Source organism: Thalassophryne amazonica, chromosome 1 (assembly GCF_902500255.1).
Source record: "Thalassophryne amazonica chromosome 1, fThaAma1.1, whole genome shotgun sequence".
In the NCBI taxonomy this organism is placed as follows: Eukaryota; Metazoa; Chordata; class Actinopteri; order Batrachoidiformes; family Batrachoididae; genus Thalassophryne; species Thalassophryne amazonica.
Genome location: NC_047103.1, coordinates 35,091,237 through 35,118,082, shown reverse-complemented (window position 1 = coordinate 35,118,082; position 26,846 = coordinate 35,091,237). Strand labels below are relative to the sequence as shown.

The window sequence follows — 26,846 nt, the reverse complement described above, 5'->3', positions numbered from 1 at the left end:
AGTGTGTAGAAGTTTTAATTTATTCACCCAGAGCTCTTCAGCAAAATCCAAAATCTGACTGCTGACATCCAAAACAGTGTTTTCAGGAACTAACTGAATATTTCAATACTTTGAAGCAGCTTTAGTTTAAAATCTGACATAAATTCCATCATAACTACGCACCCATTAAACTATTTAATGTAAAATTTAAATTGGAACATCATTATAAATTTACTCATAAGCCTTATGATGTCATTAATTTAAGGTAAGAAAACTGTTGTGAAAGTGTAGGAACACGGACCCACAACAGGGGGCGCAAATGAACGGACAATGGAGAAGGTAAATAAGGTTTTACTGTTGTGAAACGTGCACAACCAATACAACAATTGACAATTTGGGGTTAAGCCGAATTCCACTGGTGTCGTGTGGGCAGGCTCGAAGGTAGGAGACGTCCGTCCAAGTCGAACCGGAACCACCCAGATTTCCTCTGCCACCGAACCCTGGAAGTACTGGAACCGCCAAGTCCCGAATTCCCAGGTGGCCACTGCCTCCGCTCGTCGGATCTGGTACTGCTGGCAAGAGAACAAACACACAGGTGTGGATGCGGCTGCACCCAGTAACACAGAGAGGGGAGAAGCCGTCTCCACCTCACGTCACAATACTGCAGGAAGGTGAGTACTTATCTGAAGCAACGGCTTTTAGTAGACAGCTGTCCTGCAATGCTCAACAAGAAAGGCAATATAATACAGCAGAGAATCGTTACCTCTATCTTAAGGCGATATCTCGGCACTGAGGTGGAGACGCCGTCCTGGTGATATACCTCCGTGCTGAGTGGAGTCAGCTGTGTCCAGTGATGGGTGACAGCTGTCACCCTGGCTGCTCTCGTAAGGCGGCAGCGCCCTCTGGTGCCTGGAGCCCGCACTCCAGGCAGGGCGCCCTCTGGTGGTGGTGGGCCAGCAGTACCTCCTCTTCAGCGGCCCACACAACAGGACCCCCCCCTCAACGGGCGCCTCCTGGCGCACGACCGGGCTTGTCCGGATGGCGACGGTAGAAGTCGGCCAGGAGGGCCGGGTCCAGGATGAAGCCCTTCTTCACCCAGGAGCGTTCTTCGGGGCCGTACCCCTCCCAGGCCACCAGGTACTGAAAACCCCGGCCCATTCGACGGACGTCGAGGAGCCGGCGCACGGTCCAAGCCGGTTCCCCGTCGATGATCCGGGCAGGAGGTGGTGCCGGACCCGGGGTGCAGAGGGGTGAGGTGTGATGGGGTTTTATCCGGGAGACATGAAACACTGGATGAATCCGCAGCGAGGCCGGAAGCCAGAGCCTCACTGCGGCGGGATTGATGACTTTGAGAATTTTGAAGGGACCGATGTATCGTTCTTGGAGTTTCGGGGAGTCCACTTGAAGGGGAATGTCCTTGGTGGACAACCACACTTCCTGCCCAGGACGATACTTGGGGGCCGGGGCCCGCCGCCGGTCTGCATGTTTCTTCGCCCTCGTCCGGGCCTTCAATAAAGCAAAGCGGGCGGCACGCCACACCCGACGGCACTTCCGTAGGTGGGCCTGGACCGAGGGCACACCGACCTCTCCCTCAACCACCGGAAACAAGGGGGGCTGATACCCCAAGCACACCTCAAACGGGGAGAGGCCGGTGGCTGATGACACTTGACTGTTGTGGGCGTACTCGATCCAGGCCAGGTGGGTACTCCAGGCCGTCGGGTGCGCGGCTGTCACACAGCGTAGTGTCTGCTCCAGTTCCTGGTTGGCCCGCTCTGCTTGCCCGTTGGTCTGGGGGTGATACCCGGACGAGAGGCTGACCGTGGCCCCCAGTTCCCGGCAGAAGCTCCTCCAAACGTGTGAGGTAAACTGGGGACCGCGATCGGAGACGATGTCTGATGGTATCCCATGCAGACGGACGACGTGGTGGACCAGGAGGTCCGCTGTCTCCTGGGCCATTGGTAGCTTCGGGAGGGCCACGAAGTGGGCCGCCTTGGAGAAACGGTCCACTATCGTGAAGACGACGGTGTTTCCCTGGGACGGCGGGAGACCCGTGACAAAGTCCAGGCCGATGTGGGACCAGGGGCGATGAGGCACGGGCAGCGGCTGTAGCAGCCCTGAGGTCTTTCGGTGGTCGGCCTTGCCCCTGGCGCAGGTGGTACAGGCCTGGACGTAGTCCCGGACGTCGGCCTCCAGGGACGCCCACCAGAAGCGCTGCCGGACGACTGCCACGGTCCTTTGCACCCCAGGGTGACAGGAGAGCCTAGAACCGTGACAGAAGTCCAGCACCGCCGCTCTGGCTTCCGGTCGGACGTAGAGTCTGTTCTTTGGTCCGGTGCCGGGGTCCGGGTCACGTGTCAGGGCCTCCCGGACGGTCTTCTCCACGTCCCAGGTGAAGGCGGCCACGATAGCGGACTCCGGGATGATGGGATCCGGGGGATCCGACGGTTCCGTTTTGACTTCGTCTTCGTGTACCCGGGACAATGCATCCGATCTTTGATTCTTGGTCCCGGGACGGTAGGTAATCCGGAAGTCAAAACGGCCAAAGAACAGTGACCAGCGGGCTTGCCTGGGGTTCAGCCGCTTGGCGGTCCTGATGTACTCCAGGTTCCGATGGTCAGTGAAAACCGTGAATGGCACGGCTGTTCCCTCCAACAGATGTCTCCACTCTTCGAGGGCCTCTTTCACCGCAAGGAGTTCTCGATTGCCGACGTCATAGTTCCGTTCGGCCGGGGTCAACCTGCGGGAAAAATAGGCACACAGGTGAAGGACCTTATCGGTCTTCCCGCTCTGGGAGAGCACCGCTCCTATCCCTGAGTCCGAGGCGTCCACTTCAACCACTAACTGGCGGCTAGGGTCGGGCTGCACCAGAACTGGTGCAGACGAGAAGCGCCGTTTCAACTCCTTGAACGCGGCTTCGCACCGATCCGACCAGGTGAAGGGGACTTTTGGTGAGGTCAGGGCTGGCTGTCAGGGGGCTAACAACCTGACTGTAGCCCTTAATAAACCTCCTGTAGAAATTAGCAAAGCCGAGGAACTGTTGCAGCTTCCTACGGCTTGTGGGTTGGGGCCAATCTCTCACCGCCGCAACCTTGGCCGGATCAGGGGCGACGGAGTTAGAGGAGATGATGAACCCCAAGAAGGACAAAGAAGTGCGGTGGAACTCACACTTCTCGCCCTTCATAAACAGGCGGTTCTCCAACAACCGCTGTAGGACCTGACGGACATGCCGGACATGAGACTCAGGATCCGGGGAAAAGATGAGTATATCGTCTAGGTACACGAAGACGAACCGGTGCAGGAAGTCCCGCAAGACATCGTTTACCAACGCTTGGAAAGTCGCGGGAGCATTAGTGAGACCGAACGGCATGACCAGGTACTCAAAATGACCTAACGGGGTGTTAAATGCCGTCTTCCATTCGTCTCCCTTCCGGATCCGAACCAAATGATACGCATTCCTAAGATCAAGCTTGGTGAAGATTCTGGCTCCATGCAAGGGGGTGAACACTGAATCCAACAAGGGCAACGGGTATCGGTTGCGAACCGTGATTTCGTTCAACCCCCTGTAATCAATGCATGGACGAAGCCCGCCATCTTTTTTACCCACAAAAAAGAAACCAGCACCCATCGGGGAGGTGGAATTCCGGATCAACCCGGCAGCTAATGAGTCCCGGATGTAGGTCTCCATTGATTCGCGTTCCGGCCGTGAGAGGTTGTACAGTCTACTGGACGGGAACTCACTGCCTGGAACCAAATCAATGGCACAATCATACGGGCGGTGGGGAGGAAGCGTGAGAGCCAGATCCTTGCTGAACACGTCTGCAAGGTCATGGTACTCCGCCGGCACCGCCTTCAGATTGGGCGGGACTCGGACCTCCTCCTTAGCGTGGGAGCTGGGAGGAACCGAGGAACCTAGACATTCCCGATGGCAGGTCTCGCTCCACTGTACCACTACCCCGGACGGCCAATCGATCCGGGGATTGTGCTTTAGCATCCAGGGAAAACCCAGAACCACACGGGAGGTGGCTTGAGTCACAAAGAACTCGATCACCTCCCGGTGGTTACCTGACACCACCAGAGTTACTGGTGGTGTCTTATGCGTGATCGGTGGGAGTAGGGAGCCATGTAGTGCCCGAACCTGTACAGGCGAGGTAAGAGCCACCAGAGGGAGCCCTATCTCCCTGGCCCATCTACTGTCTAGCAGATTCCCCTCAGAGCCCGTGTCCACCAGTGCTGGGGCCTTCAGGGTTGAATCCTCATACAGGATCGTGACTGGGAGTCGTGTGGCAATGTGGGTGTGTCCCACGTGAATGTTTCGGCCCACCCCTGGCCCAGTCTCTAGGGGCGGGCGTTGGAGTTTAACCGCTCGGGGCAGTCGCTTGCAAGATGCTCACTCGAGCCACAAACAAAACAAGCTCCGTAGGCCCGCCTCCTTTGTGCTCCAGGTGCCCTAAATGTTGCCCTGCTCGTGTCCATAGCTTCGTCAGCAGGGGGAGCCGTAGGCGCACGGAGCGCAGGAACAGAGGAGCGTGGGGAGGGCGGAGCTTGGTCGGAACCGGAAGGGAGAGGGACGACACGTGCCTGGCCACGCCCTTCGCCTCGTTCCCGACGGCGTTCTTCTAGCCGGTTGTCGAGTCGTATGACTAGATCGATGAGCCCATCTAAGTCCCGCGGTTCGTCCTTCGCCACCAGGTGCTCTTTTAGGACCAGTGACAGTCCGTTTACAAAGGCGGCGCGGAGGGCAGTGCTATTCCAGCCGGATCTCGCCGCCGCGATGCGGAAGGCGACTGCATAGGCAGCTGCGCTCCGACGCCCCTGTCTCATTGACAGTAGCATGGTTGAAGCGGTCTCTCCTCTATTGGGGTGATCGAACACCGTTCTGAGCTCCCGCACAAACCCATCGTATGTATGAAGGAGCCGTGAGTTCTGCTCCCAGAGCGCTGTAGCCCAAGCGCGTGCCTCCCCACGAAGCAGGTTTATTACATAAGCTACTTTGCTAGTGTCAGTCGCGTACATCACGGGACGCTGTGCGAAGACGAGCGAACACTGCATCAAATCCGCGCACGTCTCCACACAGCCTCCGTACGGTTCTGGAGGGCTTATGTATGCTTCTGGGGACGGAGGGAGGGGCCGTTGATCGACCAGTGGAACGTCACTATCACGCGCAGGATCCACGGGAGGGAGAGCCGCAGCGGCGCCCGGAGGGCGCGCTTCCACTTGTGCGGCGAGAGCCTCCACCCTGCGGTTTAGGAGAACATTCTGCTCGGTCATTAAATCCATCCGAGTGGTGAAAGCGGTGAGGATCCGCTGCAACTCACCGATTACCCCTCCCGAAGACGCCGACGCACCCTGTTCTTCCATTGGCCGTTCAACAGCCGGTTGACGCCCCTCGGGATCCATGACGCTGGCCGAGATATCCTGTTGTGAAAGTGTAGGAACACGGACCCACAACAGGGGGCGCAAATGAACGGACAATGGAGAAGGTAAATAAGGTTTTACTGTTGTGAAACGTGCACAACCAATACAACAATTGACAATTTGGGGTTAAGCCGAATTCCACTGGTGTCGTGTGGGCAGGCTCGAAGGTAGGAGACGTCCGTCCAAGTCGAACCGGAACCACCCAGATTTCCTCTGCCACCGAACCCTGGAAGTACTGGAACCGGCAAGTCCCGAATTCCCAGGTGGCCACTGCCTCCGCTCGTCGGATCCGGTACTGCTGGCAAGAGAACAAACACACAGGTGTGGATGCGGCTGCACCCAGTAACACAGAGAGGGGAGAAGCCGTCTCCACCTCACGTCACAATACTGCAGGAAGGTGAGTACTTATCTGAAGCAACGGCTTTTAGTAGACAGCTGTCCTGCAATGCTCAACAAGAAAGGCAATATAATACAGCAGAGAATCGTTACCTCTATCTTAAGGCGATATCTCGGCACTGAGGTGGAGACGCCGTCCTGGTGATATACCTCCGTGCTGAGTGGAGTCAGCTGTGTCCAGTGATGGGTGACAGCTGTCACCCTGGCTGCTCTCGTAAGGCGGCAGCGCCCTCTGGTGCCTGGAGCCCGCACTCCAGGCAGGGCGCCCTCTGGTGGTGGTGGGCCAGCAGTACCTCCTCTTCAGCGGCCCACACAACAAAAACATGCAAAGTTCATTCTGTGAGCTCCGGGTGTGAATTCAGGGACATTTGTCACTAACTGATGACATTAAATGTTGTTTTTATCAAACAAGGGTGAACAGATTGTGACTGAAATGAACTCTTCTTACACTTTGTTGTGCGTGATGGAACAGTCAGCTTGGTGTTTAAACAGACTTCTACTTTTTCTCAGGACACACAAACCAATCAGGATGGAGATAATGAATGAAGAAATAATGCTGGTAAGTGAGATTCATCACAATGACTTTGGTCATTGGATCAAAGGTCAAAGTCTGACCCTGAACCTTGTTGAACTAAAAGAAAGAGATGAAGAACAGGTGGTGGGTCGAAGACACCGTGACAGTGTGGAATCACATTTTCTGTGTGTGTGTGTGTGTGTGTGTGTGTGTGTGTGTGTGTGTGTGTGTGTGCGTGTGTGCGTGTGTGCGTGCGTGCGTGCGTGCGTCCGTGCGTGCGTGCGTGTGTCCACAGGATGAAATCATCGACCTCGCCCTCAACACTGTGGACATGGAGTCAGCGGGATGGTTGTAAGTCACAAACACACAAGCAAACACAAGCGTTAGTTATTCTGACGTCCCTCAAACAATCAGACCATCTTTGAGAATCAGTTCAAACAGTAGATAGTTTGTACTTTATTTGTACTGGTCAACCACCATAAGTGGTTGAAAACAGAAAACAGTTTGTTCAGATAAATAATACCAAATCAGAATTGTGTAATATTACTTATGGAGTACCACAAGGATCAGTACTTGGACCCAAACTGTTTATTGTGTATATCGATGATTTTGTGAATGTATCTAATGTGCTTGGTAGCATTTTATTTGCTGATGATACAACGCTGTTTTACTCTGGATCAGATATACAGGAAGTAGCATAAGTGATAAATACAGAATTGGAAAAGGTTAAACATTGGTTTGATATAAACAGACTGTCACTAAATATTAATAAGACAAATTTCTGTTGGGAAGGTGTCGTAGCACGGACCCACAACAGGGGGCGCAAATGAACGGACAATGAGTAAGCCAAAAGGTAACAATTTAATGTTGTGATAATACACAACGAAACGTGTCGTAATTTTCACAGTCAATAAACACCAGGTGATGTGTGGGCAGGCTCGAAGATAGAAGACGCCCGACGAGAGAGAAGCCGCGTCCCACACGGCTTCCACCACCAACGGTCTGAAGAACACCGGAGCCGCCAAGTCCCGAGTCCCCAGGTGGCCTCTGTCTTCGACTGTCGACCCTGGTACTGCTGGCAGAAAGCAGAAATATGATGTGTGAGTGTGAGTCCGCACACTCAGTAATTTACAGTCCAGACACCGTTAGGAGGGAGCACCTCCACCTCCAAATCACACACACTCGTGCAGCTCCTGTTTGTCCCTCTTCTGGGTCTTCACAGGAATGCGACTGCACACAGAACAATGTTAGACAACGTATTAGACAGCAGAGAAATTACCTTGGTACTGGTAGTCGATTTCTCGGCGGGGAGGTGGAGTTGCAGTCCGGCTTTTATGGTGGTGATGATAAACGAGTGACAGCTGGTGCAGAGGATGAGTGACAGCTGTCACTTCTTCTGGGTCTGGCGCCCTCTCGTGCTTGGAGCCCGCACTCCAAGCAGGGCGCCCTCTGGTGGTGGTGGGCCAGCAGTACCTCCTCTTCAGCGGCCCACACAACAATTTCATATTGTTTAATGACAGAGCAAAAAAAAATGTATTATCAATAAACGCAACACTTTTGGTTTTGCTCCCATTTTGTATGAGATGAACTCAAAGATCTAAAACTTTTTCCACATATACAATATTACCATTTCTCTCAAATATTGTTCACAAACCAGTCAAAATCTGTGATAGTGAGCACTTCTCCTTTGTTGAGATAATCCATCCCACCTCACAGGTGTGCCATACCAAAATGCTGATTAGACACCATGATTAGTGCACAGGTGTGCCTTAGACTGCCCACAATAAAAGGCCACTCTGAAAGGTGCAGTTTTATCACACAGCACAATGCCACAGATATCGCAAGATTTTAAGGAGCGTGCAATTGGCATGCTGACAGCAGGAATGTCAACCAGAACTGTTGCTCGTGTATTGAATGTTCATTTCTCTACCATAAGCCGTCTCCAAAGGTGTTTCAGAGAATTTGGCAGTACATCCAACCAGCCTCACAACCGCAGACCACGTGTAACCACACCAGCCCCGGACCTCCACATCCAGCATGTTCACCTCCAAGATCATCTGAGACCAGCCACTCGGACAGCTGCTGGAACAATCGGTTTGCATAACCAAAGAACTTCTGCACAAACTGTCAGAAACTGTCTCAGGGAAGCTCATCTGCATGCTCGTCTTCCTCATCGGGGTCTCTACCTGACTCCAGTTCGTCGTCGTAACCGATTTGAGTGGGCAAATGCTCACATTCGCTGCCGTTTGGCACATTGGAGAGGTGTTCTCTTCACGGATGATGCGAAGGAGATGTGTTGCACTGCATGAGGCAAATGGTGGTCACACCAGATACTGACTGGTATCCCCCCCCCCCAATAAAACAAAACTGCACCTTTCAGAGTGGCCTTTTATTGTGGGCAGTCTAAGGCACACCTGTGCACTAATCATGGTGTCTAATCAGCATCTTGGTATGGCACACCTGTGAGGTGGGATGGATTATCTCAGCAAAGGAGAAGTCCTCACTATCACAGATTTAGACTGGTTTGTGAACAGTATTTGAGGGAAATGGTAATATTGTGTATGTGGAAAAAGTTTTAGATCGTTGAGTTAATCTCATACAAAATGGGAGCAAAACCAAAAGTGTTGCGTTTATATTTTTGTTGAGTATATATAGCGCCAAATCACAACAAACAGTTGCCCCAAGGTGCTTTATATTGTAAGGCAAGGCCATACAATAATTACGGAAAAACCCCAATGGTCAAAACGACCCCCTGTGAGCAAGCACTTGGCGACAGTGGGAAGGAAAAACTCCCTTTTAACAGGAAGAAACCTCCAGCAGAACCAAGCTCAGGGAGGGGCAGTCTTCTGCTGGGACTGGTTGGGGCTGAGGGAGAGAACCAGGAAAAAGACATGCTGTGGAGGGGAGCAGAGATCAATCACTAATGATTAAATGCAGAGTGGTGCATACAGAGCAAAAAGAGAAAGAAACACTCAGTGCATTATGGGAACCCCCCAGCAGTCTAAGTCTATAGCAGCATAACTAAGGGATGGTTCAGGGTCACCTGATCCAGCCCTAACTATAAGCTTTAGCAAAAAGGAAAGTTTTAAGCCTAATCTTAAAGTAGAGAGGGTGTCTGTCTCCCTGATCCGAATTGGGAGCTGGTTCCACAGGAGAGGAGCCTGAAAGCTGAAGGCTCTGCCTCCCATTCTACTCTTACAAACCCTAGGAACTACAAGTAAGCCTGCAGTCTGAGAGCGAAGCGCTCTATTGGGGTGATATGGTACTATGAGGTCCCTAAGATAAGAAGGGACCTGATTATTCAAAACCTTATAAGTAAGAAGAAGAATTTTAAATTCTATTCTAGAATTAACAGGAAGCCAATGAAGAGAGGCCAATATGGGTGAGATATGCTCTCTCCTTCTAGTCCCCGTCAGTACTCTAGCTGCAGCATTTTGAATTAACTGAAGGCTTTTCAGGGAACTTTTAGGACAACCTGATAATAATGAATTACAATAGTCCAGCCTAGAGGAAATAAATGCATGAATTAGTTTTTGAGCATCACTCTGAGACAAGACCTTTCTAATTTTAGAGATATTGCGTAAATGCAAAAAAGTAGTCTTACATATTTGTTTAATATGCGCTTTGAATGACATATCCTGATCAAAAATGACTCCAAGATTTCTCACAGTATTACTAGAGGTCAGAGTAATGCCATCCAGAGTAAGGATCTGGTTAGACACCATGTTTCTAAGATTTGTGGGGCCAAGTACAATAACTTCAGTTTTATCTGAGTTTAAAAGCAGGAAATTAGAGGTCATCCATGTCCTTATGTCTGTAAGACAATCCTGCAGTTTAGCTAATTGGTGTGTGTCCTCTGGCTTCATGGATAGATAAAGCTGGGTATCATCTGCATAACAATGAAAATTTAAGCAATGCCGTCTAATAATACTGCCTAAGGGAAGCATGTATAAAGTGAATAAAATTGGTCCTAGCACAGAAACTTGTGGAACTCCATAATTAACCTTAGTCTGTGAAGAAGATTCCCCATTTACATGAACAAATTGTAATCTATTAGATAAATATGATTCAAACCACCGCAGCGCAGTGCCTTTAATACCTATGGCATGCTCTAATCTCTGTAATAAAATTTTATGGTCAACAGTATCAAAAGCAGCACTGAGGTCTAACAGAACAAGCACAGAGATGAGTCCACTGTCTGAGGCCATAAGAAGATCATTTGTAACCTTCACTAATGCTGTTTCTGTACTATGATGAATTCTAAAACCTGACTGAAACTCTTCAAATAGACCATTCCTCTGCAGATGATCAGTTAGCTGTTTTACAACTACCCTTTCAAGAATTTTTGAGAGAAAAGGAAGGTTGGAGATTGGCCTATAATTAGCTAAGATAGCTGGGTCAAGTGATGGCTTTTTAAGTAATGGTTTAATTACTGCCACCTTAAAAGCCTGTGGTACATAGCCAACTAATAAAGATAGATTGATCATATTTAAGATCGAAGCATTAAATAATGGTAGGGCTTCCTTGAGCAGCCTGGTAAGAATGGGGTCTAATAGACATGTTGATGGTTTGGATGAAGTAACTAATGAAAATAACTCAGACAGAACAATCTGAGAGAAAGAGTCTAACCAAATACCGGCATCACTGAAAGCAGCCAAAGATAACGATACGTCTTTGGGATGGTTATGAGTAATTTTTTCTCTAATAGTTAAAATTTTATTAGCAAAGAAAGTCATGAAGTCATTACTAGTTAAAGTTAAAGGAATACTCGGCTCAATAGAGCTCTGACTCTTTGTCAGCCTGGCTACAGTGCTGAAAAGAAACCTGGGGTTGTTCTTATTTTCTTCAATTAGTGATGAGTAGTAAGATGTCCTAGCTTTACGGAGGGCTTTTTTTATAGAGCAACAGACTCTTTTTCCAGGCTAAGTGAAGATCTTCTAAATTAGTGAGATGCCATTTCCTCTCCAACGTACGGGTTATCTGCTTTAAGCTGCAAGTTTGTGAGTTATACCACGGAGTCAGGCACTTCTGATTTAAAGCTCTCTTTTTCAGAGGAGCTACAGCATCCAAAGTTGTCTTCAATGAGGATGTAAAACTATTGACGAGATACTCTATCTCACTTATAGAGTTTAGGTAACTACTCTGCACTGTGTTGGTATATGGCATTAGAGAACATAAAGAAGGAATCATATCCTTAAACCTAGTTAAGACATGAGGAAAGACATCAGCTGGAGACACCTGAGATGCAGCAGGACAGAACCAGCAGACTGAAGAGAAAGAATGGGCTCTGTCCTGAAACTGAGGGTCAGTATAGTATAGGTTCAACAATATACTGCAGTCACAAGAACAGCTGCCCAGCCCAAAGTGTCCCCGTATTTAAACACACACCCAAATATGCTCTGTGAAGAACAACAACTTTAAGCTTTTCCAACATAAGCAAAATTTATTTGATATTATCATCCAAAATGGTTTTAATGCATGTTTATGAAGCAGCATTAACACTTGGTGGACTTGATGCTGTGATCTTTGAGTCGAAGGATACTTTGATTACATCATTGAAAAGATCCATAAAGAATCAGAGTGTCTGGGTTTGTGATTGTCCTGGATCAAGACCAAGATCCGGCCTTTCAGTGACTTCCTGGACTCGGCCATCACACGTGTTTCTGTTTGTGTTGAAAGTGTTGAACTTGTAGAGAACTTCACTGATCTCCACAGTGACGTTCATGTCTCTGCAGAGAGATGGTTCATTTCCAGAGTTGGGAATAGACCTGTTGTTCCCAGACAGGACCTGATTAACATGTTAAAAGCATTTTTAAAAATCCTGATGTGATTTGTTCAACTTGCAGTTTGTGCAGCAGAGGCCCAGCAACTAAAGAAGTACGTTAAAAAGCCGGCGAACGCCTTCATGATCTACTTGAGGGAGGAGAGACAGCGAGCTGTGGAACAGTACAAAGTCACAGACAGTGCCCAGGTCAACCGGCTTCTGGGGAAACAGGTAAGTGTGGATACTTGTGTGTGGTGTGTGTGTGTGTGTGTGTGTGTGTGTGTGTGTGTGTGTGTGTGTGTGTGTGTGTGTGTGTGTGTGTGTGTGTGTGTGTGTGTGTGTGTGTGTGTGTGTGTGTGTGTGTGTGTGTGTGTGTGTGTGTGTGTGTGTGTTAACTGACAGTGTGATCTCATTGGTCCACAGTGGAAAGCTCTGCCTAAGAACAAAAAAGCCAAATACTACAAATTGGCAGAGGAAGAAAAAGCCCTCCACTCCCAGATGAACCCCAACTGGTCCTTCAAAGATAACTACGTTAGTATCTCCTCCTCATATTCTACTCACACATGTTACATGTTATCATCACAACATCAGAATCACTGAATTCAGGATCAAAGCAAGATTTCTTTTTCATTCTTTGATTAAAAAGTCTGTTGTTATTTCAGGGTCAAAAAGTGAAGACGACCAAACGTTAGTACAACTGGTGAAAAAATATTACTGTGACCAAGAAAACAGATGTTACAAGAACCTGCAGAGTGGTGGAGCCAGACGACATTTATACAGAAAATCATAGATCCTTGAATGAAAACAAAAGAAAATAAATGAATAAACCAAAAAAAAACAGTTTTTTATTTTTAACTCTGAGTTCTTTCATGTGTGTATGTGAAGGTTGATGTTGTGCACAGCGTCAGTTTGCTTCAAAACTGATGAATAAGTTTTTCTTATGTCTTGCAGAAACAGTCAGTAAAAACTATAAATATTTCATCTTGAGCTCTTTAATCAGCTGTTGTGAACTGAGTCCAAATACTTTTTATCAAATGGTTTCAATGACAACAACCATAAAACACTCAGAGAAATTGTTTGTGATTATTGATGTTGCAGAGGCGTGTCAGCCAAGACAGTCCTACAACACCCAGAGACTTAAGGTACTCAGGACGGATTTCATCCACCCCAGGAGCCTTGCCACCGAGGAGCTTTCTAACACCTCGGTGACTTCAGCCTGGGTAATGGATGAGTCCGCCTCTGAGTCCCCAGTCTCTGCTTCCTCTTCGGAAGACATGACAATGGGATTGAGGAGATCCTCAAAGTACTCCTTCCACCGAACGACAACATCCCCAGTCAAGGTCAACAGCTCCCCACCTGCACCGTAAACAGTGCTGGTGGAAAGGTGCTTCCGCCTCCTGAGGCGTCGGATGGTTTGCCAGGATCTCTTCAAGGCCGACCGATAGTCCTCCTCCATAGCCTCCCCGAACTCCTCCCAGACCCGAGTTTTTGCCTCTGCGACCGCACGGGCTGCGGCACGCTTGGCCTGACGGTACCTGTCAGCTGCCTCTGGGGTCCCACCTACAAACAAAGATAAGTAGGACTCCTTCTTCAGCTTGACGGCATCCCTTACTTCCAGTGTCCACCACCAGGTTCGGGGAACCCCCCGAACACACAGACACACACACACACACACATATATATATATATATATATATATATATATATATATATATATATATATATATATATATATATATATATATATATATATATAGTTGTATGCAAAAGTTTGGGCACCCCTGATGATTTATAAAGCATTGGTTGTTTGAATCAGCAATTTCAGTTAAATATATCATATAACAGACAAACACATTGATATTTGAGAAGTGAAATGAAGTTTCTAGTATTTACAGAAAGTGTGCAATAATTATTTAAACAAAATAAGGCAGGTGCATAAATTTGGGTACCCTTGACATTTTATTGATTTGAATACATTTAGCACTAATTATGGAACACAAAATTGGTTTGGTAAGCTCATTGACCCTTGACCTCCTTACACAGGTGAATCCAATCATGAGAAAGGGTATTTAAGGTGGCCATTTGCAAATGTTTCTCTTCTTTGCATCTATTCTAATGAGTGGCAACATGGGAGCCTCTAAACAACACTCAAATGACCTGAAAACAAAGACTGTTCAACATCATGGTTTAGGGGAAGGATACACAAAGCTATGTCAGATATTTCAGCTGTCAGTTTCCACTGTGTGGATCATAGTGAGGCAATGGAGGACCACAGGCACAGTACTAGTTAAGGCCTGAAGTCGTAGGCCAAGAAAAATCTCAGATAAGCTGAAGCAAAGGATGGTGAGAACAGTCATAGTCAACCCACAGACCTGTTCCAAAGACTGACAACATGATCTTGCTGCAGATAGTGTCTCTTGTTCAACTATACAGTGCACTTTGTACAAGCAGATGCTGTATGATGCTGTAATGCAGAGGAAGCATTTTCTATGTACACGCCACAAACAGAGTCACTTGAGGTATGCTAAAGTACATTTGGACAAGCCAGCTTCATTTTGGAATAAGGTGCTGTGGACTGATGACTGATGGGCGGTATGCATGCACATAAACACAGCATTCCGGAAAAAAAAAAAAAACACTTGCTACCTACAGTAAAATTTGGAGGTGGTTCCATCATATTGTGTGGCTGTGTGGCCAGTGCAGGTACTGGGAATCTTGTTAAGGCTGCAATTATTTCCCATGAACGTGAGGCTTCATCACGGCGTTGCTTTGCGCCATGCGGCACCGCCGCGACGCGCGGAATTCCTCCGCATGTCTGTCTCAATGTGCCGAAAAAGTGCTGATGTCCACGTCTTTTCACAATTCCTGTGCTAGTCAGACGACGTCCCGGATAAAACACAGCATCCAGTTTGGAAATGAACGGCACATTCCACTGTTACAGGAGTTTTTGTCATGGAAAGAGGAGCGGAGGCTTCGCGCGTGATGAAGCCTCACGGGACATGTCCTGGCATGTCCAGGCACATCCACAATTTCTCGGATAATCACTCGATGGAAAAACCACCGACAGCTGTCTGAACGCCATCTCAAAGCCGTCCTGTGAGACCAAAACGGAGGTGGTTTTGTCTCGCTCCAGTAGCGAATCCATTGTGATGCGCGAAGCCTCCGCTCGGCTTTCCATGAGAAAATCGCTTGTTAAAAGTGAAATCTGCCGGAAAATGGTTGATGTCCAGCTCTTGTCATAACCAGAGAAATGGCACACGATGGTCACGGATCCAGACAGCCATCCGTTTAGAAATGAAATGGTCGTTCAGCCTGTCGATGGCGGCTTCGGAGCGCGGCGCGCCCCACAGCCACTGGGGGCCGTCCTTAAAGCGACAGTAACACTCCTTATTCTCTAACAAGCCCGTAACAGTTTCACTGAAAGCCAGATAAATTTTTCTAATGGTTTCCAGCTGCCATTCTCTAACAGTTTCTGAAAAAAGTCTGATGGAAAAAAAGCCCAAATCATTCCGCCATTTCCTGACAATGAAAATCCAACGAGGGGGCTGGACCACTGCTCACTCAAAGCCTGCTCACCGGCGAATGATGCAACCAACAGGGATGGAAAAACTCACGCATGCGCACAAGGGTTCAAGCTTGTCTGACGGAATCACACGTGATTCAAATCCATATGGTTTTTGAAAAAATAATAAGGTCGGATACTTTTCTAATAGACCTTGTATATCAGCAACATATCTGACTGACAGAACTGCCACCAAGTTTTTAACTTATTGCCAATTTCTACTTATCACCAATAAAAGTTGTTTTTTTCTTTAGATAAAATTTGGTTATATTAAACACAAATATATACATATAAATGACACAGCACAACAGTTCAAAGACAGGCTCCCCTCCCAAAACATTTCTGTTTCTTTTGTAGTACAGTGAGCATGTTGCTTTTTTCCCATCAGGCCTCTCCAACCCTGTACCTGGAGGCCACCTGCCCTGCATAGTTTCCATGTCTACCTGCTTGAGTCACACCTGAACAATTAACATGGGTGTTTCCCAGCTCTTGACTGGCTGAGCACATGTGACTGAGTTAATTAGATGTGAGAGGAGTACAGAGAAGTGTAAAACATACCGGGCAGGTGCCCTCCAGGAGTAGGGTTGGAGAGGCTTGGTTTACATGGTGGAATATCAATCAATCCTTTTCCCAATGTGGTTACCCAAACTACACAGTACTGTTTGCATCAGTCAATGACACGGTTCCCTCTACTCTTTTTTTTCAGCTCTGTACTCTCTAAATCTAAGGGGGAGAATAGCTATTGTAATACAAACAAGGTCAATCTTTGCACATTCACACTGATGTGAGCATGCTGACCTGCAAGGTGCCCAAATGCACACTGGGAGCCACTGTGATTTTCCCATCAGACCAGGGAGCTGACCCTATGACACTCTGACCACAAGACCTTTGACCTTTAGGCCACCACGTCCCAAATATTAATAACTGTAAATCAACGTGTGTGTGTGTGTGTGTGTGTGTGTGTGTGTGTGTGTGTGTGTGTGTGTGTGTGTGTGTGTGTGTGTGTGTGTGTGTGTGTGCGTGCGTGCATGCGTGCGTGTGTCTCATTCGTGCATTTACTGACATATCAGTTCATCTTGTGGTCACTGTCCAGCATTTGTGGTATATAACTAAGTACATTTACTCAAGTATTGTACTTGTTTTCACATTGGAAGTGCATGCAAATTGTAGTGGCTTGCTTGAAGAGGCCTGGAGCAAAGAACAACAACAGCACCTGATGACAAACCATTTTATTTTGCACAGATTCAGCTGGAACACAGTACACTTAACAGAGGAACTCCATGCAACAATGTCGTCTGTGTTGAAACAGGTGCCGTGATTTCTCGTGGACACAGTCAAGAGTTCAGTATACAAGAAGACAGTTCACCACACGACAGTGTCCGCGAGGGAAGCAACAAGCAAGTGACCCAAATAAATGAGCAGAGAGTCTGAACAAAAAAATCAGACATACAAAGTGGAGGAGTCAGGAAAGAGCAGGCTAAACTCAGAAGAAAAGGGGAGTGGCAGCGTCGGTTGGCAACTTCAAGACAAACACAAGGAACAACACGGGAAACCTCACCCTGCCCGGACACGGAAAGGATTGACAGATTGATAGCTCTTTCTTGATTCTGTGGGTGGTGGTGCATGGCCGTTCTTAGTTGGTGGAGTGATTTGTCTGGTTAATTCTGATAACGAACGAGACACCGGCATGCTAACTAGTTACACGGCCCCGTGCGGTCGGCGTCAACTTCTTAGAGGGACAAGTGGCGTTCAGCCACACGAGATTGAGCAGTAACAGGTCTGTGATGCCCTTAGATGTCCGGGGCTGCACGTGCGCCACACTAATCGGATCAGCGTGTACCTACCCTTCGCAGAGAGGCGCGTGGTAACCCGATGAACCCCACTCGTGATGGGGATTGGGGATTGCAATTATTTCCCACGAACGAGGAATTCCCAGTAAGCGCAGGTCATAAGCTCGCGTTAAGTCCCTGCCCTTTGTACACACCGCCCGTCGCTACTACCAATTGGATGGTTTAGTGAGGTCCTCGGATCGGCCCTGCCGGGGTCGGAACATGGCCCTGGCGGAGCGCCGAGAAGACAATCAAACTTGACTATCTAGAGGAAGTGAAAGTCATAACAAGATGCGAGAAAGCGGGTGTGACATCAAGATGATGTGGCACTGGAGTGAAGGAATTCTTAGAGTTAAATAGTGCTTGAAATAGTTACTGAGGAAACAAAAACACACTTGAAAAGGAAGTAAAGCAACTGAAAAAATACACAAAATGAATGTCAGAGTAAAAGCATGAGAGACTAAGAGAGGAGAGCACAAGGAATAATCAGGATGGAGAAGTGTCAGTACCAGATCTGTACCACTTGCCACATCTGTACTGCACATGGTGCGCACAATGAAATGCATGAAACATTTGATGACCAACTGGAACAACTGATCGTTTTTTGTTTTTTTGTTTATGCAGATTAAAGCAAGTTTTTTTTTTTAAGAAACATTAATTAAGCCTGTTAAGATTATTTAATCTTGGTCATTGCTGATCCAAAGCCATGCATCTGTGCATTTGTGGACGCAAATGCAGAACCGCTCTGGCATGCGGTACAGGTCTGGTACCAATAAAAACAATTACACTAAGACAGCATGAAGAGTTATTACCATGTTGGAGAAATACTGGATAGCACAAGAAGCTGTGAGTAATAATTATCAAACAAATTTTACAACCCTGAGAGCCAGACCACTGATTTCTGCATTTTTATACTAATTTCACAACATCTTAAGGCAGATTCTGTACTTTTTACTCCACATTTATCTGGCAACTTTAGCTGAGATTCAAGTTAACACTATAAGATATATTAATGGCCAAGTGGTTAGTGCACTTGGTTTCACTGCAGCAGGTTCCCGCTTCAAATCCCATCCCTGCCATATTTCTCCATGTAATGTGGAGTTGTGTCAGGAAGGTATCCGGCGTAAAACTTGTGCCAATTCAAAGTGCAGATCCACCTCAGATTTGCTGTGGTGACTCCGAGTGGAAAACAAGGGAGCAGCCGAAGGGACTTACTTTATTTATATATATATATATATATACAGTCAACAAAAATATAAACGCAGCACTTTTAGTTTTGCTCCCATTTTGTATGAGATGAACTCAAAGATCTAAAACTTTTTCCACATACACAATATCACCATTTCCCTCAAATATTGTTCACAAACCAGTCTAAATCTGTGATAGTGAGCACTTCTCCTTTACTGAGATAATCCATCCCACCTCACAGGTGTGCCATACCAAGATGCTGATTAGACACCATGATTAGTGCACAGGTGTGCCTTAGACGGCCCACAATAAAAGGCCACTCTGAAAGGTGCAGTTTTATCACACAGCACAATGCCACAGATGTTGCAAGATTTGAGGGAGCGTGCAATTGGCATGCTGACAGCAGGAATGTCAACCAGAGCTGTTGCTCGTGTATTGAATGTTCATTTCTCTACCATAAGCCATCTCCAAAGGCGTTTCAGAGAATTTGGCAGTACATCCAACCAGCCTCACAACCGCAGACCACGTGTAACCACACCAGCCCAGGACCTCCACATCCAGCATGTTCACCTCCAAGATCGTCTGAGACCAGCCACTCAGACAACTGCTGAAACAATCGGTTTGCATAACCAAAGAATTTCTGCACAAACTGTCAGAAACCGTCTCAGGGAAGCTCATCTGCATGCTCGTCGTCCTCATCTGGGTCTCGACCTGACTCCAGTTCGTCGTCGTAACCGACTTGAGTGGGCAAATGCTCACATTCGCTGGCGTTTGGCACGTTGGAGAGGTGTTCTCTTCACGGATGAATCCCGGTTCACACTGTTCAGGGCAGACGGCAGACAGCGTGTGTGGCGTCGTGTGGGTGAGCGGTTTTCTGATGTCAATGTGGATCGAGTGGCCCATGGTGGCAGTGGGGTTATGGTATGGGCAGGCGTCTGTTATGGACGAAGAACACAGGTGCATTTTATTGATGGCATTTTGAATGCACAGAGATACCGTGACGAGATCCTGAGGCCCATTGTTGTGCCATACATCCAAGAACATCACCTCATGTTGCAGCAGGATAATGCACGGCCCCATGTTGCAAGGATCTGTACACAATTCTTGGAAGCTGAAAATGTCCCAGTTCTTGCATGGCTGGCATACTCACCGGACATGTCACCCATTGAGCATGTTTGGGATGCTCTGGACCGGCGTATACGACAGTGTGTACCAGTTCCTGCCAATATCCAGCAACTTCACACAGCCATTGAAGAGGAGTGGACCAACATTCCACAGGCCACAATTGCCAACCTGATCAACTCTATGCGAAGGAGATGTATTGCACTGCATGAGGCAAATGGTGGTCACACCAGATACTGACTGGTATCCCCCCCCAATAAAACAAAACTGCACCTTTCAGAGTGGCCTTTTATTGTGGGCAGTCTAAGGCACACCTGTGCACTAATCATGGTGTCTAATCAGCATCTTGATATGGCACACCTGTGAGGTGGGATGGATTATCTCAGCAAAGGAGAAGTGCTCACTATCACAGATTTAGACTGGTTTGTGAACAATATTTGAGGGAAATGGTGATATTGTGTATGTGGAAAAAGTTTTAGATCTTTGAGTTCATCTCATACGAAATGGGAGCAAAACCAAAAGTGTTGCGTTTATATTTTTGTTGAGTATATATATATATATATATATATATATATATATATATATATATATATATATATATATATATATATATATATATATGTATATATATATATATATATATATATATAAATTGGCTCAACATTTGGCAACTGTAACATTAAAGTAATAATCACATTAATGCATCAATAAATATAATCCAACGGTCCAATAAAAGCATTATTCTGAAATGGGCCATTCTATACAATAAGTGCATAGACATATCTATGCTGTTCTGTGTAAAAAAAAAAACAAAATGTATTTTTACTTCTTTAAGCTTTTCACTGCAGGTTTTTACTTGTAACCATATTCCTACTTTTACTGAAGTACTTCTTCCATGTCTGCTGTCCAGACAGCTAGCCCTTACAGACTGATTAGTCATAGATTGCATATCCGTTTTAACTGCAACAGTCATCACTGATCAACACGTACAGGAACCAAAGAGTGGAGTGGGGAAAAAAAAGAAAAAAAGAAACACAGAAATCTCCACTCAAGCAGTGAAGTCAAACTCAGTCATCGTTCATATGCACAAAACAGTAATCACATTTTAAACCCATTTCACATTATTCATTCATTCATATTACAGTTCTGTTTTGAAGTGGAATAATGCTCAAACTCTCATTGCTGTAATTTACAAAATGCTCCACAAATTGAACATGCAGTTGTGTAAAAATCAGATATAAAAAATATTCTCAATAAATATTTCTGTAAACTGAATGATAGAAAAACAAATGCCGCCAAGAGCTGCTCTGCTTAGGTGATTTTGTCATGCGATGTAATCTTCTAGCTGCATGAGCTCCACATCTGGAGAACAGTGTAATCCCTGCACACACAGTGAACACATTCCATTTGTAAAACTCTGACCTCATGTTGTGTGTTTGTGTGTGCGCTAAACCAGACTAAGTGGAAAATCGTTCATTCTTACCAGCTTTATCAACTTTGTGACCCAACGGGACTTGGGATGGATGCACACGTGTTTACCGCTGGAGGTTATAATCCTGCAAATAGGACACATTTTCATGACCATAATGAAGTTGGTGACACTCACACACGTTAGACTACACAGCCCTGTTGCTGCCAACAAACAACGTCAAACACATTTGGCTCCGTACTGATGTTTCTCAAACTGTACTTGTAATATCTTGGATTTGTTTTAGATTTAATGCTTACCGGTAGGCATCAATGGGGCAGATCCCTGTCTTCTGGATGTAACACTCTCTCACGGGCTCCTTTAGCTTTCCTTTTCCGGCTTTCAAACAGCAGGATTGTTGATTAAAGAAACCCTGAGATCTCACTGCACCAGAATAACATGAGAGAGAAGAGAGACACGTATTATGAGTATGAGTACGCTGGTACACAGGGAAAACAGCTTTTTTAACTTTATTTTTCTTTTTTGGGGCGGGGGAGACTTAAGAGGTCACAATTACATCTTAGGTGTCATTCAACAAATATTAAATGGTCCCGTAAATGGTCAGTAACATGTAGCCTTTCCTTTCAGCGTTCCTTTGCAAAAACAGATACTACCCCAATTCCAATGATGTTGGGACATTGTGTGAAATGTAAATAAAAACAGAATACAATGATTACAACCTATATTCAATTGAATACACCACAAAGACAAGATATTTAAAGTACAAACTGATAGATTTTATTGTTTTTGTGCAAATATTTGCTCATTTTGAAATGGATGCCTGCAACATGTTTCAAAAAAGCTGTGACAGGGCAACAAAAGACTGGGAAAGTTGATGAATGCTCAAAGAACACCTTTTTGGAACATTCCACGGTTAATTGGAAACAGGTGAGTGTCATGATTGGGTATAAAAGGAGCATCCCCAAAAGGCTCAGCCGTTCACAAGCAAAGATGGGGTGAGGATCACCACTTTGTGAACAACTGTGTGAAAAAAAATAGACCAACAGTTTAAAAACAATGTTTCTCAATGTTCAATTGCAAGGAATTTAGGGATTCCATCATCTCCAGTCCATAATATAATCAGAAGATTCAGAGAATCTGGAGAACTTTGAACACATAAGCGGCAAAGCTGAAAACCAGCATTGAAAGCCCGTGACCTTCAATCCCTCAGGCAGCACTGCATTAAAAACCGACATCATTGTGTAAAGGATCTTACCGTGTGGGCTCAGGAACACTTCAGAAAACCATGTCACTTAACACAGTTCATCGCTACAAATGCAAGTTAAAATTCTGCCATGCAAAGCAAAAGCCAAACATCAACAACATCCAGAAACGCCGCCGCCTTCTCTGGGCCCGAGCTCATTTGAAATGGACAGACGCAAAGTGGAAAAGTGTGCTGTGGTCTGATGAGTCCACATTTCAAATTGTTTTTGAAAATCATGGATGTCGTGTCCTCTGGACAAAAGAGGGAAAAAAAACAGATTGTTACCAGCGCAAAGTTCAAAAGCCAGCATCTGTGATGGTATGGGGGTGTGTTAGTGCCCATGGCATGGTCAACTTACACTTCTGTGATGGCACCATCAGTGCTGAAAGGTACATCCAGGTTTTGGAGCAACACATGCTGCCATCCAAGCAACGTCTTTTTCAGGGACGTCCCTGCTTATTTCAGCAAGACAATGCCAAGCCACATTCTGCACGTGTTACAACAGCATGGCTTTGTAGTAAAAGAGTGCAGGTACTAGACTGGTCTGCCTGCAGACCAGACCTGTCACCCATTGAAAATGTGTGGCACAATATGAAGCCCAAATACGACAATGGAGACCCCGAACTGTTGAACAACTGAAGTCGTACATCAAGCAAGAATGGGAAAGAATTCCACCTACAAAGCTTCAACAATTAGTGTCCTCAGTTTCCAAATGCTTATTGAGTGTTGTTAGAAGGAAAGGTGATGTAACACAGTGGTAAACATAACACTGTCCCAGCTTTTTTGAAACGTGTTGCAGGCATCCATTTCAAAATGAGCAAATATTTGCACAAAAAATAATAAAGTTTATCAGTTTGAACATTAAATATCTTGTCTTTGTGGTGTATTCAATTGAATATAGGTTGAAGAGGATTTGTAAATCATTGTATTCTGTTTTTATTTACATTTTACACAACGTCCCAACTTCATTGGAATTTGGGTTGTAAATCTGGAAACTGTAGCTAACACTAACACACACCACACACTTACATACTGTATCTCTCAATATTTATTTATGTTTCTGCAGCACTTTTACTGCTGCACCTGTACAGAGTAAATGCACAGAACACCTGATCTGTGTACACACGACAGACACACACATCACTGTTGTATATACTGTCTATTGACTATATTTTGCACTATTTTCTAACACTATGTTCTTTAAACCTGCAACAAATTCCCTGTGTGCACACATAAACATTCTTGCCCAATAAAGCAGACTGATTCTAAAATTGTTACATTTATTTATTTATTTACTTATTTTGTTGTTCTCAATTGCAGATTAAATCAGTCTAAGTGCATTATGTTTTGGGCTTTTTTGTTTTTTGTTTGGGGGGAGTTTAGATAAAATCTAATTAATTGTATAATTGTTATTTAATTTCATTGAACTTTATTCATTTTGGTAATGTCAGACTTTTCCCCACACAAAACAAACCACAAGTATATTTTTGTGAGGAAAAAGACAAGTGCACTGAAAAAAGTAACAACTTTAAAAAGCATTACAATTGTAAAACCTGAATGAATTAAGTTGTTTGAACTTACGTTTGCAAGTTAGAGTTGATCTAGAGTTGATCCAGCTAGGAAGTTTTCGTCATCTTTAACACATGTGTCACATGTGTGTTGTCAGACAGACGTGATATTCAGATTGCCTGCTGTGTGACCACATGATCTGATGGTCCATTTCACCTGAGACAGCCTGTCAATGTGCGTGCCGTGCACTCACTCGCTGCAGTCCATCACAAAAGTCAATCAATCGATCAATCAATTTTTTTTTTATATAGCGCCAAATCACAACAAACAGTTGCCCCAAGGCGCTTTATATTGTAAGGCAAGGCCATACAATAATTATGTAAAACCCCAACGGTCAAAACGACCCCCTGTGAGCAAGCACTTGGCTACAGTGGGAAGGAAAAACTCCCTTTTAACAGGAAGAAACCTCCAGCAGAACCAGGCTCAGGGAGGGGCAGTCTTCTGCTGGGACTGGTTGGGGCTGAGGGAGAGAACCAGGAAAAAGACATGCTGTGGAGGGGAGCAGAGATCGATCACTAATGATTAAATGCAGAGTGGTGCATACAGAGCAAAAAGAGAAAGAAACAGTGCATCATGGGAACCCCCCAGTAGTCTACGTCTATAGCAGCATAACTAAGGGATGGTTCAGGGTCACCTGATCCAGCCCTAACTATAAGCTTTAGCAAAAAGGAAAGTTTTAAGCCTAATCTTAAAAGTAGAGAGGGTGTCTGTCTCCCTGATCTGAATTGGGAGCTGGTTCCACAGGAGAGGAGCCTGAAAGCTGAAGGCTCTGCCTCCCATTCTACTCTTACAAACCCTAGGAACTACAAGTAAGCCTGCAGTCTGAGAGCGAAGCGCTCTATTGGGGTGATATGGTACTACGAGGTCCCTAAGATAAGATGGGACCTGATTATTCAAAACCTTATAAGTAAGAAGGAGAATTTTAAATTCTATTCTAGAATTAACAGGAAGCCAATGAAGAGAGGCCAATATGGGTGAGATATGCTCTCTCCTTCTAGTCCCCATTAGTACTCTAGCTGCAGCATTTTGAATTAACTGAAGGCTTTTTAGGGAACTTTTAGGACAACCTGATAATAATGAATTACAACAGTCCAGCCTAGAGGAAATAAATGCATGAATTAGTTTTTCAGCATCACTCTGAGACAAGACCTTTCTAATTTTAGAGATATTGCGTAAATGCAAAAAAGCAGTCCTACATATTTGTTTAATATGCGCTTTGAATGACATATCCTGATCAAAAATGACTCCAAGATTTCTCACAGTATTACTAGAGGTCAGGGTAATGCCATCCAGAGTAAGGATCTGGTTAGACACCATGTTTCTAAGATTTGTGGGGCCAAGTACAATAACTTCAGTTTTATCTGAGTTTAAAAGCAGGAAATTAGAGGTCATCCATGTCTTTATGTCTGTAAGACAATCCTGCAGTTTAGCTAATTGGTGTGTGTCCTCTGGCTTCATGGATAGATAAAGCTGGGTATCATCTGCGTAACAATGAAAATTTAAGCAATACCGTCTAATAATACTGCCTAAGGGAAGCATGTATAAAGTGAATAAAATTGGTCCTAGCACAGAACCTTGTGGAACTCCATAATTAACTTTAGTCTGTGAAGAAGATTCCCCATTTACATGAACAAATTGTAATCTATTAGACAAATATGATTCAAACCACCGCAGCGCAGTGCCTTTAATACCTATGGCATGCTCTAATCTCTGTAATAAAATTTTATGGTCAACAGTATCAAAAGCAGCACTGAGGTCTAACAGAACAAGCACAGAGATGAGTCCACTGTCCGAGGCCATAAGAAGATCATTTGTAACCTTCACTAATGCTGTTTCTGTACTATGATGAATTCTAAAACCTGACTGAAACTCTTCAAATAGACCATTCCTCTGCAGATGATCAGTTAGCTGTTTTACAACTACCCTTTCAAGAATTTTTGAGAGAAAAGGAAGGTTGGAGATTGGCCTATAATTAGCTAAGATAGCTGGGTCAAGTGATGGCTTTTTAAGTAATGGTTTAATTACTGCCACCTTAAAAGCCTGTGGTACATAGCCAACTAACAAAGATAGATTGATCATATTTAAGATCGAAGCATTAAATAATGGTAGGGCTTCCTTGAGCAGCCTGGTAGGAATGGGGTCTAATAGACATGTTGATGGTTTGGATGAAGTAACTAATGAAAATAACTCAGACAGAACAACCGGAGAGAAAGAGTCTAACCAAATACCGGCATCACTGAAAGCAGCCAAAGATAACGATACGTCTTTGGGATGGTTATGAGTAATTTTTTCTCTAATAGTTAAAATTTTGTTAGCAAAGAAAGTCATGAAGTCATTACTAGTTAAAGTTAATGGAATACTCAGCTCAATAGAGCTCTGACTCTTTGTCAGCCTGGCTACAGTGCTGAAAAGAAACCTGGGGTTGTTCTTATTTTCTTCAATTAGTGATGAGTAGAAAGATGTCCTAGCTTTACGGAGGGCTTTTTTATAGAGCAACAGACTCTTTTTCCAGGCTAAGTGAAGATCTTCTAAATTAGTGAGACGCCATTTCCTCTCCAACTTACGGGTTATCTGCTTTAGTGACATATGTTTTTATGTATGTCCATGTGAGGACAGCAAGCAGACATGTGTATCACAGTAGGCAGTTGTAAGGCCATGTCCGTCAAAACACGATACGTGTTCCCCAGCTGTGATGTCCAGAACCTGTGATCTCAACAGCTGCTGCTGTCTGCGACCACGCACCTGTCTGTTCAGCCAGGGGCGTAGGTTTGCATATGGACCATAGGGACAAGTCACAACCATTATTTTGGGATGGCAAAATAGTCCCTACCAATAT

General features: G+C 45.5%; 1 long non-coding RNA gene across 1 annotated transcript; it reads right to left on the bottom strand.

The window, feature by feature from the left end:
- Positions 1–2,928: 2,928 nt before the first annotated feature.
- On the bottom strand, positions 2,929–17,252 carry LOC117508103. Its single transcript, XR_004559985.1, has 4 exons — positions 17,172–17,252; positions 10,128–10,131; positions 3,145–3,148; positions 2,929–2,939 (listed from the first exon to the last, which is right to left on the bottom strand). It is a non-coding gene; the product is annotated as an uncharacterized LOC117508103 (long non-coding RNA).
- Positions 17,253–26,846: the final 9,594 nt, after the last annotated feature.